The following is a 13,313-nucleotide window of genomic DNA, read 5'->3' on the forward strand; positions in this document are numbered from 1 at the left end:
ATTGTGGGCTCTCTAAATCAGTACCGAAACGCAGGGAGTGGTATAATGACCGTAACGGCATTTACATTTTGCAACAAATGGTCTCGAAGGGGGCTGGCGGCCTACAGATCCAAGTACAACGGTCGGATGAAATTTTCGAATGCGGCAAGCAATTAACCCAAGTGTCAAAGGGCATTGTTGAACTGCAATGTAGTTGGTTTAATTCATTCCCATAATATTTACAAAATATCTCGTCTCTGACAATAACTGCCCATTCATTGAGACAAATCGATTACGCATAACCTTCACTGTTCATGGGTTAATTCTTGCGATAAGATGTAATCGCAAACATTTGGCGCTTCATCTTGAACCAAGACCGGTAAGCGCGCTCGTTCTTGTACGGTAGAATAAAGAACGCGAACATGCACCGACATGTGTGTAAACTAATGGAAGGTGACTGAAGATGAAGGACCTATTACCGTGCTAGTACTGTGTGTACTGTCAAAAAGAAGAAAAAGATAATACGGAAAGAAAGAATGCCCAGTGCCGAGATGTAACGATTCAAGCTTTATTTCTTTTTGACCTAGAATGCAACACCTTTAGTTCCATGTGCTTTATATATGGGTAATGTTATGACACAACTCATTATTTACCCGTTCATTACATGCACCAACCAGCCCAAATTATCACTATACTAGAGATTATGGACGCATCGCAGTGCATTGCTTTGCACTTCATTGCAGCACAGGGGTTAGCTATCCCCAGTAGCGAACGCTTTGGTTGACCTCCCTGCCTTTCTGCTTCTTGCATTCTCTCTCCCTTTGTATAAAACGCACTAACTTGTGGGAGAGAAAGTGTTCTCCTCTTTTAGAATTCAATTAATTGTCAAGCAATTATATTGCAGTTCCAGTAACTGTATCGACCGCGTCCCGGTCGAAGAAACCAACAGCAGGCGTTTCAAGAGAACAGTGAACTGTTATATTTATTGCGCTGGGCATTTTATACCAGAGCGAGGGAAAGGGGGCAGTGGAAATAGAGGCCAAGGAAAGGCACGTGTCGTTCCAGCGTGCCAAGATAGCTTGTGCTCGTTGAACTGGTACGATACAGTAACTAGAGCACAAATGCGAAAACGAAACCGATTCTGGTCTCCGCGCTCACAGAGTGCCGCACCAGGGGGCAGCGCGCGCTGCGCGTCCGTTAGGAATGGCAGACGGAGCTGCACATGTGTAGTCAGCCGGAATTTTTCGTGTCGTGTTGTAAAAGTTGTTAATTTGCAGTAAATATCTCTTGATTTGTACTCAAGAGTGAAGCAAGACTCCAAGGAAGAGAGATTGACGCATCGGGAGCGAAGAACAGAAACGGTGGATGGTTACGCTGCTTGGGTCTCGGCACGTTCGAATTGGCAAAGTTTCGAATTTGTCGCTGTGTTTTGTACGCTTGTGCGCTCGTCATTTGCCGTCATTGCGCGGAGATATTTGCGCTGGATGTCTTTCACTTCGTGTACAAAACTCTGCACGCTGCGGCATCGAAGAAGTTGTCCTGTGTTTGGGTGCACGTATGCGCTTGGACACGGATATATCCTGCTTGCTCTCAACGGCTGTTCAACAGTCTACGCGCACTCATAACTTGCTCATGAGGTAAGCCCATTTTAATCTTATTTGGTTTGCATAACGTAGGTGTTAAAGTGATGTGTGGTAAGCAGGTGTCGCGAACAGAAATATTGTTTCAAAAGACCACTATGCAACGTCTTAGGGCAAAACTGACGCATGAATGGGTAAAGGGATCACCCTATCTTTTCAGATCGATTCCAGTCGTAGCGCGATCGGCTCGATCGCAATTTCCGTGAGGTACTTCTAACCTTTTGCTCACTCGCGTTAAAAGCGTAGAATAAAACTGCGTTCAGTTGCGCACTTGTATTGACGCTTGTATTGGCTTGAGAGCATACTGTATCCGATACAAGAACTTTTAAAATACGGAAATAAACGTTCGAGGCAATAGCAGTCGCTCACTACCTGTGATCGTTACTTTCTTGCTTGGGTGCACGTTTTAATTGTGACCAGAAAAAAAAGTTCTTTGCTCTGGCTGCTCTGCTGTGTTTCCTCGGTGCAACTTTTTGCAGTGCAGCAAGACGTGTTGCTTCGAATGATGTCTGGGCAGTCAAGGCATTCGTGTCAGTAAGCAAGCAGTAAACGGGGTATCAGTGCGAAAAAAATTGGACATACAAGAGAAGCGAATGGTATCATCATTGACTCTTTTATTTTACGAATAATTCAGTTGTATTATAAAGCGGAGAGTGGATATGCATGAAAGTCAGATTGTATTGATACTCAGCAAAAACAAGGTAACTTATCATTACTAATCAATCCTTTTCTTTTACTGAAAGGCAAGTTGCTGTTGTGCTGGAGCTGAGAAGAGGTCGGCAGCCTGCAATGGGTCCATCTCTCTCAAGTTATCGCAGTATTGTAGCTCTCAAAGTGAGTGGATTTTTTTTTCTCTTAGCTATTTGCCACCTGAATCATGACTGCCACCTGGATCAAGCTGTGTAGGTGATCACTGTTAGTGACATTGGAGTGCTGGTGGGCAAGCACTCCTTTATGGTTGCAACGCATATGACAGAGTGTAGCTGTGGCAGTATGCGAAGGTGTTAATCTATAAGCCAAATTAGGTTCTTTGAGGTAATATGTTAATATATTGATGACATTGAATTGTGGTCTAGCAGGCAAAAATACTAAACAAGGAGAAGTAATATTAATTTGCACTTGGTAAGATGTGCAAGCAATTCAGGCTGTTACACATGAAATGGGACATTTGTAGATGTCTTCTACAATGCTGCAGTCCTGAGTAGCTTCAGTTTAGTGATACCACTATAATTTCTCTGTAAAGCATGCAGCACAGTTTAGCATTGGGGGAGGCTGGCATCAACAGGCGTCTACTTACTTACTTAGTTAAATGGGGTTTAATGGCGCAAAAGCGGCTAAGGCTATGCTGCGCCAAACATGAGGTGTTTTAAAATCCAGTTAGTGAAGGAAAAGGCTTTGTTAATAATCTATATTTTATGTAAAAAATACAGTGTCGTCTAGAAATTTACGAATGGCACATAATGGGACTAGCAGATCATCACCTAAAATTAGAGCAGGGTGTAAAGGTATTTGTAGTTGCTATAATTTGTGCAAAAGTGTTCGTCTGTGTGTTTCAGTCTGCATACATGTGTGTAATATGGGCACAACTGTTTGTGGCTGTTGACATTTCTCGCATGTTGGTGTGTCTTCTTTCGTAAGTAAGTAATTGTGTGTAAGGTGTGTGTGCCCAATGCGTAGTCGGCATAAAACTACATTGATGAACCGCTCCTGATGGTAGCATGACTTCCACTCGCCAACTATGGGTTTCGTGAGATGTAGTTTGTTGTCAGCACAATGGTCCCATTCGCGTTGCCATTGCGCCGTTAAGGCTTTTCTAATCGCGCGGATGCTATCTTTGTATGGAAGTGTTGTGTTTGTTATCTCTTTGTTCGCTGCCATCGATGCATATCTATCGGCTGCTTTGTTACCCGGTATCCCAACATGACTTGGTACCCAGCAGAAGTGGATTGATCTCCCATATTTGTTAAGTGCGACCATGTTTAGTATGTCCCCTAACAGGGGTTCGCACTCAGATTTTAGGTTTAGAGCCTTCAGTGTACTTAAGGAATCAGTGTAAATGACTGTGTTTTTGTGCTTGCCAGTGATAATCTTTTTCACTACAACCCATACAGCGTAAACTTCAGCAGTGAAAACAGAGGCATGTTTTGGTAGACGAATACTTCATTCTGAATTTTCTGTTACGGCCCCTACACCCACGTGTTGTTTTGTTTTGGACCCATCAGTCTAGAATTGCCTGTGATCTTGATATTGGTCCTGAAGAGCACCGAATTCTTGTATAATGTGGTCGTGAGAAGTGTCTCTTTTCCTTAAATGTGTTAATGTCCAGTCGCACAACTGCGTGAAATCGTACCACGGGGCCAACCGTTGTGGTTTCTTGGCAACCTGGAGGACTTCGTGGGGAATTTCATAATCCCGACACTATTGCTCATACTGCAGTACAAGTGGCCTAAACATGTTTGGTTTATTTCTGTAGTGTAAGCGTGAGTTGCACTGTGTGACGATGTTGTAGCATATGTGTTGCGGTGATGACTGAATTCTGAGTACGTAAGGAAATGTGAGGAATGCTCTGCGCTGCTGTAATGAGGGTTCGTTACATTCAACATATAAACTTTATATAGGTGACGTCTCCTTACTGTGAAGTTCAAATGAGGTGTTACTGTTAGGGGGACTATACATAATTTATGGTTTAATTCTAATCTTGTATGAGGCAGACATAGTTTACCCACTTCGTTAAACAATAGAGATGTAATATCTATGTATACAAGTATTACCCATTCATTTATGCCATTTGGACAATGGCAGAAATGCATGGGCAATACTTGTGTACATAGACATTACATCACTATTGTTTAACCAAGTGGTGCCCCTGCATGCTAAATTTTACAGGGCTATTATTATGTAATGTCAACTTTTGTTGTAACATTAAGGCACCTTTTATATTATTACAGATTACCACCATTGTGTACCATCATAGTGTGATATTTACACTAAATGTATTTGACTTTGCTATAAAACCCTGCACAGTGGTGCATCATGAAATTTTTTTCTATAGTTTCTGGCCTCAGAATGCACTTCACGTTATATTTTTGTTTGCAACAAAACTATAATGCAGGTTTCTCTCCTTATATTTTGTGGCACTTCAAGCTGCGGCGAGCTAAACCACTGGGCAGCAATACTGGAATCGCTACTGCGTGTGGAGCTGTCTTCAAACACACACAAGGAATACATAATTGCTTTTTAGCGCAAAACAATGGACACAAGAAAGACGACAGAACATGGCGCTACTCTCAACTGACATCAGTTTATTGCGTCCCTCCTTTGTAGACAGCAGAATCTAGAAGAACATGCGCTGTGAACACCATGTGCAGGAACCACCAACATCTGATCACAAGAGCACACTGATACGACAGAATCCAAACAAACCATATTGAGCACTGTACAAGGTTAAAGAAAGCACACTAATGCACTGTGACCCCAATGACTGTATGAACAAAGCTTCCGATAACTCTGGCGGTGGTATCACGGCTCTTTTTCAAAATCGTAGTATCACGAAACATTGCGAACATAAGCGATCCATACCAACAGGCACAGGTTCCCATTTGGCTCAACATTGTAAAATATGGAAGTGCAAAGCCATGTTTCGTGGTACTATGATTTAGAAAAAGTGCTGTGATACCACCGCCCGAGAGTTATCGGAAGCTTTCTTCATACAGTCATTGGGGTCACAGTGCATTAGTGTGCCTTCTTTAACCTTGTGCGGTGCTCAATATGGTTTTTTGGATCCCGTCGCATGAGTGCGCTCTTGTGATCGGTTGTTGGTGGTCCCTGCACATGGTGCTCACTGCACATGTTCTTCTAGATTCTACTATCTATAAAGGAGTGACGCAATAAAGTGATGTCAGTTGAGAGTAGCGCCTTGTGCTGGTCGTCTTTCTTGTGTCCATTGTTTTGCGCTAAACAAAGTATTTATGGATTCGCACCAACTAGCCCGCCAATGCATGGTGTTGAACGCAAAGAAATGCTGCTTTGCCTTCTTTGACTGTGTTGCGGGCACTTCTGAAGTACTGTCTGTCCAATAACCTTGGTGGCATGGAAGTGCCATCCACTTCTATGCGTTGCTTTCTGTTTCATTGTGGCATCACATCACAATATATTCATAATGTGTATGTACTTATTCTAAGAGACCCATATTCCTATCCTTGTGTTATATTTGCTGTCGCATTATTTATGTGCAAATGACCAGTGCTCCAAGTTCCATTTTATCGGAAAGTAAACTACTGGTACCTAAACAGTTCTGTATATCAGAAAACCAAAGACGCACTGCCGAACACTATCAATCAGCAGCCTTAGTACAGTGTCAAGTAGTCAGACGTTATTGGTTATGCAGAGGCGCACAGCGTACCTCTTTATTACTTGCTGAACAATTAAGCTGTGTGAAAACGGAGTATTTATGTAGCTTCAACCACATGGTATTGGCCATTGTTCCTGCCCTCAGCAAATGTGGAAGATTATCAGGGCATTTCTTTTTCTAACTCTTTTTCCTTATTACATTGGGATTACTGCATGTGTAAGTAGGAAACGGATCACATAGGCAATCAAAAGCCAACAATGTGTAAACTTGGAACATTGATTGTACAGTTTGATGACCCAGAATAAGTAGAAATACACCATAAATGATTGACGATTAACTTTTACTTGACACAGGGCTAGAGCATACAGTAAGTATACTGTATGCTCATACGGTGTCACATCAATTTAAATTTTAGTGTAGCTTTACATTGTACGCTTCTATTGTTGCATTCTGTCAGAGGGATGGTAACGTTTCGCGTGTCTAGCAACTAGACTGTCTATATACAGTAGTAAAAATGTGCGAACTATTTTTTAATGATTTGATAGAATGTGTAGAACAATAAAGCCATACAATCAACGCACAGTGATATGACTTTCTCACCACATGTTGCAGGTTCAAAAAAGTATGGTGGAAGCTGTTGCCAAGGTTCCGACCAGAAAAGACAGCCAGTATAAAAGGGTCCACATCACTGATCTCTACTACAGGGCATGGCCAGCACATCGAGCACCCTCGACTGAAGCCAACCTTGTCCCGGAAGTTGGTGCTTCACAACTTTGCGGCAGCACTTCGTTTGCACGGGTGTGTGGCGTTTCTTCCCCTAACATGCCTGCCTGATGTGCCATAAACTACCCAAGCAGTGTTTCGAGGTGTCCAGAATTTTTCCATTGCAGTGTCTACAGTGTAGCTAACATAAGTGGCGTGCAATGGAAACACTGGTAAATGAGAAAAAGCTTGATGTAAGAGAACACTATCGTATACGGGTTCAGATTGTCATAAAAGCGCTTACCAGACATGTAGAGACATCCTAAAATGTGAAAAACCACAAAGAAAAGTTTTTCGGCAGCAATATTATCTGATCGCACGCACTAGTTAGTCCACCATATGCCCTGCTTCCAGGACAAGCGCCTGCATGACACCGCATTTCCACTGGCTTCACCTGCATCCGGTGCGGTGTGCTGCATCCAGCAAAACATTAGAAATCACTGGTGCACAGTGTTTTCTGTCCCCTTTCTCGACACCTACAGAACACATGGTAAACTGTTTCCAAAGCAAAAAAACAGAGCGAAAGGGCTCTGAACACGTAGCATTTTAAGGTGGCTGGTACTGGGTAACGCAAGTACTGTGGCATAGTAGATTTGCACCAGGCAACCTGGGCGCCCAAAAAGGCTGCTGTTTACTTGCAAATGGCCAGCGTATTGTGAGCATGTTGAAGTTCTTTTTTTATTCTCATCGCTTATTTAGCTAGTGGAGACAGCTTTCACAGCTGGAGAAGAAGCCTTGGAAGCATGAAACACTTCACAAAACCAGCTTCAATATATCGTGTCTGCATCACAATTTCATGGCTGCATGAGTGAACCCTCTGGTTAACATGTAAGAGTGTTCATGATGTTCGCCATGCATTATCCACTTTATTTACAGGTCAACCCTATCTTGAGATTTAAGCTGATGTTGCGTTTAGAGAAATTATGGCCGAGAGCCAGCTTTTGAGAATACAGATTGAGCTCGACAGATTAAACGCCAGAACAAGTCGTTGAGGATTTAAGATCAAGAATCTTCAAAGGCCAGTTCATTTACTGGTGCTAATATTCTGCTCAAAGTTGTTGACTGTTACGTTCATATGGTGCCCAAGCATTGCGGTAACAACTTCACTTGGAGTACATAGCAAGGGTGTATTCGACATAAGCTGCTGGCTTTTTTCAGTGTTTTCAAAAACTGGTTTCTTGTTCAGTTTAAATTTTCAAATTTTGCATTGTTTATTAGGTGTTGTGTCCTGTTTCCTTTTCCTGCAGCTTCTTAGTTAAACATCTGAATAGTGAACACAACTTGACCTTTTGCTTGATTTCCTAGATTACCGCCCTCGATGCAAAACAATTTCACTTCAAAACTGCTTGTACCGTACTGAAAGAATAACTTGAAGCAGCCATAGCCACCAATAAAACGCAAGAGATGATTATGAAAATTGTAATATTGTTTTTTGATCTACAGGGTGTCTTAACTATCGTGCACCAAGATTTAGAAATATGTAAATGCGATGTAACTAGACAAAATGAAAGTAATTTTGTTTGCCGTCGCTTGGAGCTACTCTGATTATATTTTGCATTCTGCCTAATTACATAATTCTTAATTAGTTAATAAATATCTCAAATAATTAAATGAAATGTGTCAATGAAAACTTGTAGAGCAATATGAAAGCCTCCTTATACACTTTATTGTTACTGTTACTCATTGTGTGCTACATAAAAGTGTTTTTCCACGGAATAAGCCTGCGAATACACATAAAATGTCTTGAGTGGCCAGTCATGTGTCAGTTTTGTGGTGCAAAGCCACGAATACACCTTAAATGGTTTCTCTTAAGAAAAAGACTTGGCTCAGAAAATTATCCTTCTTTATGCAGCCTGTGGAGACAAGGTTTCTTAGACATGGCCATGGCCCTCAAGGAAGATGCCGAGGCCACAGGCAGTTCCTCCGGTGACCGTGAAGAGGTCCCCTGGGGCACAAGTCTAATTTGGCACACCTACCTTTCTCCTGCAGCTTTTCTGTCTACTTAGCTAACCAGGTGGGTCAATGATGGCAAAGGGAAAAAAGAATCAACAGCTTCAAACGTAGAACTTGCTCAAGCTCAACGCATTTTTGGTGTGAAGTTTTTCCCTTATCATTTATCAAAAAACGGGTAATAAGTATATGACATGGTCTTCATACGGGCACCGCTTTCCCACAGAGAATTAGCAGTAAAAAAAGCAGCTTATGAAGGCTTGAATATTAGCTAGGATGATGTGGCATAGATAGGATAATGATTATGAATGTTTCTGGTAAAGGTAGTGGTAGTAGAGTGAATAATCAGTTTATATATAGATTAAAAGACATTTCGTTCCAATGCCAGAATTTTAATTCATCCCAAATAATTCTTGCGTTTGATAGTCTATGCGCATTGAGTGACAGTGCTTCTTGATGCTTGCTTCTTGCTGACATCATTCTTATGCTGCATAATTCACCTCTTTAAATTCCCTATTTCTACCGTTCAAGCAACTTTACAATCATCATAACATACCTTGTAGATGAGTTACAGAAACTTGCTGATGAGATTAGGGGGCGGCGTGCACCCCAGGCTTAGATATGCATTCAAGAGCCTAATATCTTGCAAATGTTAGAAATACTCCTGCTAAGCAAGTTCTTGGTGTCATACAAGGTTATTTGCGAGTACGAATTTGCCTAAATTTAGAAAGCAGTCAATCTAAAACATGTCAAGCAGTATCGCTGACAGTACACACACATTCCAACGGAACTAAATACAAATAAATATAGCACCAAATGCAGAATCATTGGAATGATGCCATTCTTTCAGTGGAATAAAATCTGTCCTGCGTTGTAAATCTGGAATCCTTTATAATCCAGACTACTAAATGCCTCATGAGGGTTGTGACGTAAAAGATGCGTGTATTAATTCCTCGTTTTTTTACTTTAGGACCCGATAATGCTTAAACAGCAGTGAAAGAACTGAGATCACGGTACTTAATACTTTATATTGCTCCAGAAATCCGTTTTTTTTGCCGATCGCAGCATTTGACACTAACAATTTTTGACAGAAAAGGTGAGACAGAAGGCACATAACACTTAAGGTGGTGCTATTCACTTTGATTGTTTCGGAACAAAACTCATAATGTACATGATATGGCCCTACGTGTCATTGCCTTTGAACAACAAAAAGGTAGGGGGTTTGCGTTTTGCAAAACTGCATGGTGGTTTTTACTGTGTGCAATTAAAATTAGAAACCTTCACAGCTGATACTAAATGCATTCTCCACAGCTTTAGGTTATACAGGTGCACTACTTTACACAGAACACACTCTTTTACCTCATCACGGCCCACAATCTTAGGCAAAGTTACACCCTTTGGAGTGCCCCGTCTGCCACACAACGATAATCGTCATCTGCCTTGTTGCGTTTCCTTTCTTTAACGCTGCGAGCCCTGTACTTTCCAGTAACGAACGGCATGTGCGTTATCAGCATGATAGCATTCCCGAAAGGAAAGTAGCGGGCGTGGCGTTTTAAAGAAAGGAAACTCATCAAGGCAGATAATGATTATTGTTGTGTGGCAGAAGGGGCACTCCAAAGGGTGTAACTGCCTTAGAGTGCAGGTGGTGATTCAGATTCTTCAAAGGTGTTTCATTGTATGGGATGGCACATCGCTCTTCACTTATTTGCAGAATATTGCATTCCAATTGTGTCATATAAGATGAATCCATTAGAGAGCTTTAACTTGCCCTAAATTTATTACAGCTCTGTACTGGTAAACTGGCAGCAGCTTGCAGTGCTTGTGGAAAAACAATTGTAACTGCCATATTATATGTAACTGCTAGTGCACAGGCATCGGCAGCAGCAATGGTTAAGGTAGACTTGTTTCTTCTGTTCTGGGGTATGCATCCTCCACGAGAAAGTAGTTTTTTTCGTCTTCCTCTTCTACCACATTGGAATGTGAAATGGGGTGTAATTTGTAGGGTATACTCGTGCATAAACTTCATGAGCATTTATTCTTGTCTGTGCCGCAGATCATTGTTGCTACCACTATAAAAGCAGTTTACAGCACCCGTAGGGAACAATCTGTGAATCTTTAACGAACAGTAAGGATAATGAATAATCGAATAATTTTTAGTAATTTTCAACAAATTTAGCACTCTTTGCTTTCCACTGTGGTGTTTTTCAAACTGTAATGTTGGCAGAAGATTTGTCTGCAGGATGTCATTTTGTGTGAGTGAGTGCACTTGTGCGCATAACACCTCATCGTCAACATTCTGCTGCACAGAATGTCATTAGCTTTCGTATGCATTGGTCACTGTCGGCTGCTCCTTTGTTAGTTGGAATGTAGCATTTATGTAAAGCACATTTGATGTTCTAACAAAAAGCATTGTGCCCTCTTATCTTCTAATTCTCCTACTTGATGCCTAGTGCTATAATAGCATGGTTGACACCATGAGAGTCAGTGTGGTGTATAATTGTGTCTGGTGGGGTGGGGGGTGTACATTAACTTAAGCAACTTTTCCAGACGACTTGAATCAATATTGTGGAATGCTGGTTTTTTTTAATCACTGTTACCAAGTTTCACTTTGGTTGTGGCAACAAGTTTAATGTAGTTCGCTAGCACTCCTGCCAACACATATAATGTGCAGGCATCTGTGTTGAAAAAAAAGACCAGCTAATGGTTTGCGAGGAGCTAAGGTCCATTTAGACCATTAAATTTTGAGCTTACACCGGTGGAAATAACTGGTGAATGAAAGCACACCCAGGAGAACTGACCATAATATTTTCTTTCAATATAATAATGCTGAAGCTTTGAACTGCATATGAACTGACTCGTTTAAAAAAATGACCCATTTCCTTGTTCAAGTAAGACAGAGGTTCCACAGGAAGACAGAAACTTGAAGCTGCAACAGCAGCATGAATATAAACAGCGCTCGACGTTTTGCAATCTTGCACCTGGTTATCATATTGTCCATCCCATTTTTTTTACACAGGCTGTTCTTTACTGTTTTATGGTCATACCCAATTTAATTTTAATGTCCCTATTTTTTAATATTTCGTTAATATATCTTTTGTTCATCGGCTTTTAACAAAATATATATTCGTAATGTGCCTTCATTTACCATTTACAGTGATCTTAACCAGATGCATCTTGATACAAAATTTATTTTCCTTAATTCTTCATTTTCCTTTTCCAAAAGTGGAAACTGTTTATCTTGATACCTATTTTGTCTTCTCGGAAGATTAGGTCTACTGGATTAATGACTGCTTACATGTGTACATCATTTTCTGTTTTGGTCACCCCTACTCTTTGCAAGAACTGACAGTAGTGTTCATACCTGCTCCATCACAATCACCACTGCTAAGCACACCCTTCCTTCCTTTATTTTAACACTTTGGCTTCTCTTGTCCTATTATATGCACCAGTTTCTTCTCCCCCAATGAGGCTAGGGGCCTCTGAGCTATGCACAATCCAAAACAACACAGCCAAGAAAAACATTTGCTACCCTAATGACAAGCACCTATGCCGAAATGTTGGCTATAGCAACATCCCTTGTTCCAACAATGTTGGTCTACTTACATGTTTTTCTAACACAGAAGTTACTGCTTTGTCGTGTTCTGTGATTATACTTTTTTGCCGCTTTCTTTAGGATGGATATTCACGAATACTATTCTCCTAACAGCAGCAAGTTTATCCTTGCAAGCATTTTGGGTCAAGAACAACTTTCACCAGGAAGAAGTGCAAGACGAGTGATTGAAGAAATTGAAGTTGCTTCTGTGATCTAAGAACTTGAGGACTGAAATGTTGCACCTTTGTGTATATATGCTATGCAGTGCATTCATATCACAAAGTGCAAAGTGTTTTATCTCTGCAGCCATGTCAGTGTGTTGGCAAGACAATTTTCTCAATGGTGACCTGCTGCTTTGTCTATGAGCTGCCTTCATGACATTTGCATTAAAGGCGATGTACTATCGTGGGCAAAAGTACCCTGGAAGTGCGAGCGTTGACCAAATTGCATTTCTGTTCAAGACCGCTGAAAACAGTGGGTCACGCATGCACATTCCGAACGCAGATGGTAGCACGGCGGATCCCAGCAAATAGTGCACCATAAAATTCGGTCGACTCTCGCACGTCCTGGGCAATTTTGTCCCCGATGGCACATTCTTCGAACAATGGATATGCTCTGCAAGATGAAATACGGGAAGCACCTGTACTTTAATGAATATAGTACAGATTTAGCATACGGAGTCTTTCGTTTTCTGAATACGGCAAGCACCTGTATTTTAACGGTTATAGTACAAATTCAGCATACAGTGTGTTCCGTTTTCTGAATACGAGAAGCACCGTGCTTTAACGGTTATAGTACAGATTCAGAATACAGAGTCTTCCGTTTTCTAGATACAGAAGCACTTGTATCTTGTATTACGGTCTCTCTTTTACAGTTGTCCGTTCTACGGAAATGACCGTTCTTAATTTACGGAAGAGTGTTCGGTAACAAATTACCAGCAAATTTTCTGTAAAGTAAGGAAAATTTTTTTTTACAGTGTAGAGCGGCTGACTCTCACGGAAACGAGCCGCAGCATTCTAAACAAGCTTAATATCGCCTA

At 41.3% G+C, this 13,313-nt stretch overlaps 1 long non-coding RNA gene across 2 annotated transcripts; it reads left to right on the forward strand.

The window, feature by feature from the left end:
• The first annotated feature begins 1,645 nt into the window (after positions 1 to 1,645).
• On the forward strand, positions 1,646 to 12,677 carry LOC126526608 (uncharacterized). Of its 2 annotated transcripts, none has more exons than XR_008611468.2 (4): positions 1,646 to 2,453; positions 6,583 to 6,768; positions 8,585 to 8,746; positions 12,389 to 12,677. It is a non-coding gene; the product is annotated as an uncharacterized lncRNA (long non-coding RNA). The 2 variants fall into 2 exon arrangements; XR_011896238.1 differs by having other exon boundaries at positions 12,392 to 12,677.
• Positions 12,678 to 13,313: the final 636 nt, after the last annotated feature.

This window comes from Dermacentor andersoni, chromosome 8 (assembly GCF_023375885.2).
Source record: "Dermacentor andersoni chromosome 8, qqDerAnde1_hic_scaffold, whole genome shotgun sequence".
Lineage (NCBI taxonomy): Eukaryota > Metazoa > Arthropoda > Arachnida > Ixodida > Ixodidae > Dermacentor > Dermacentor andersoni.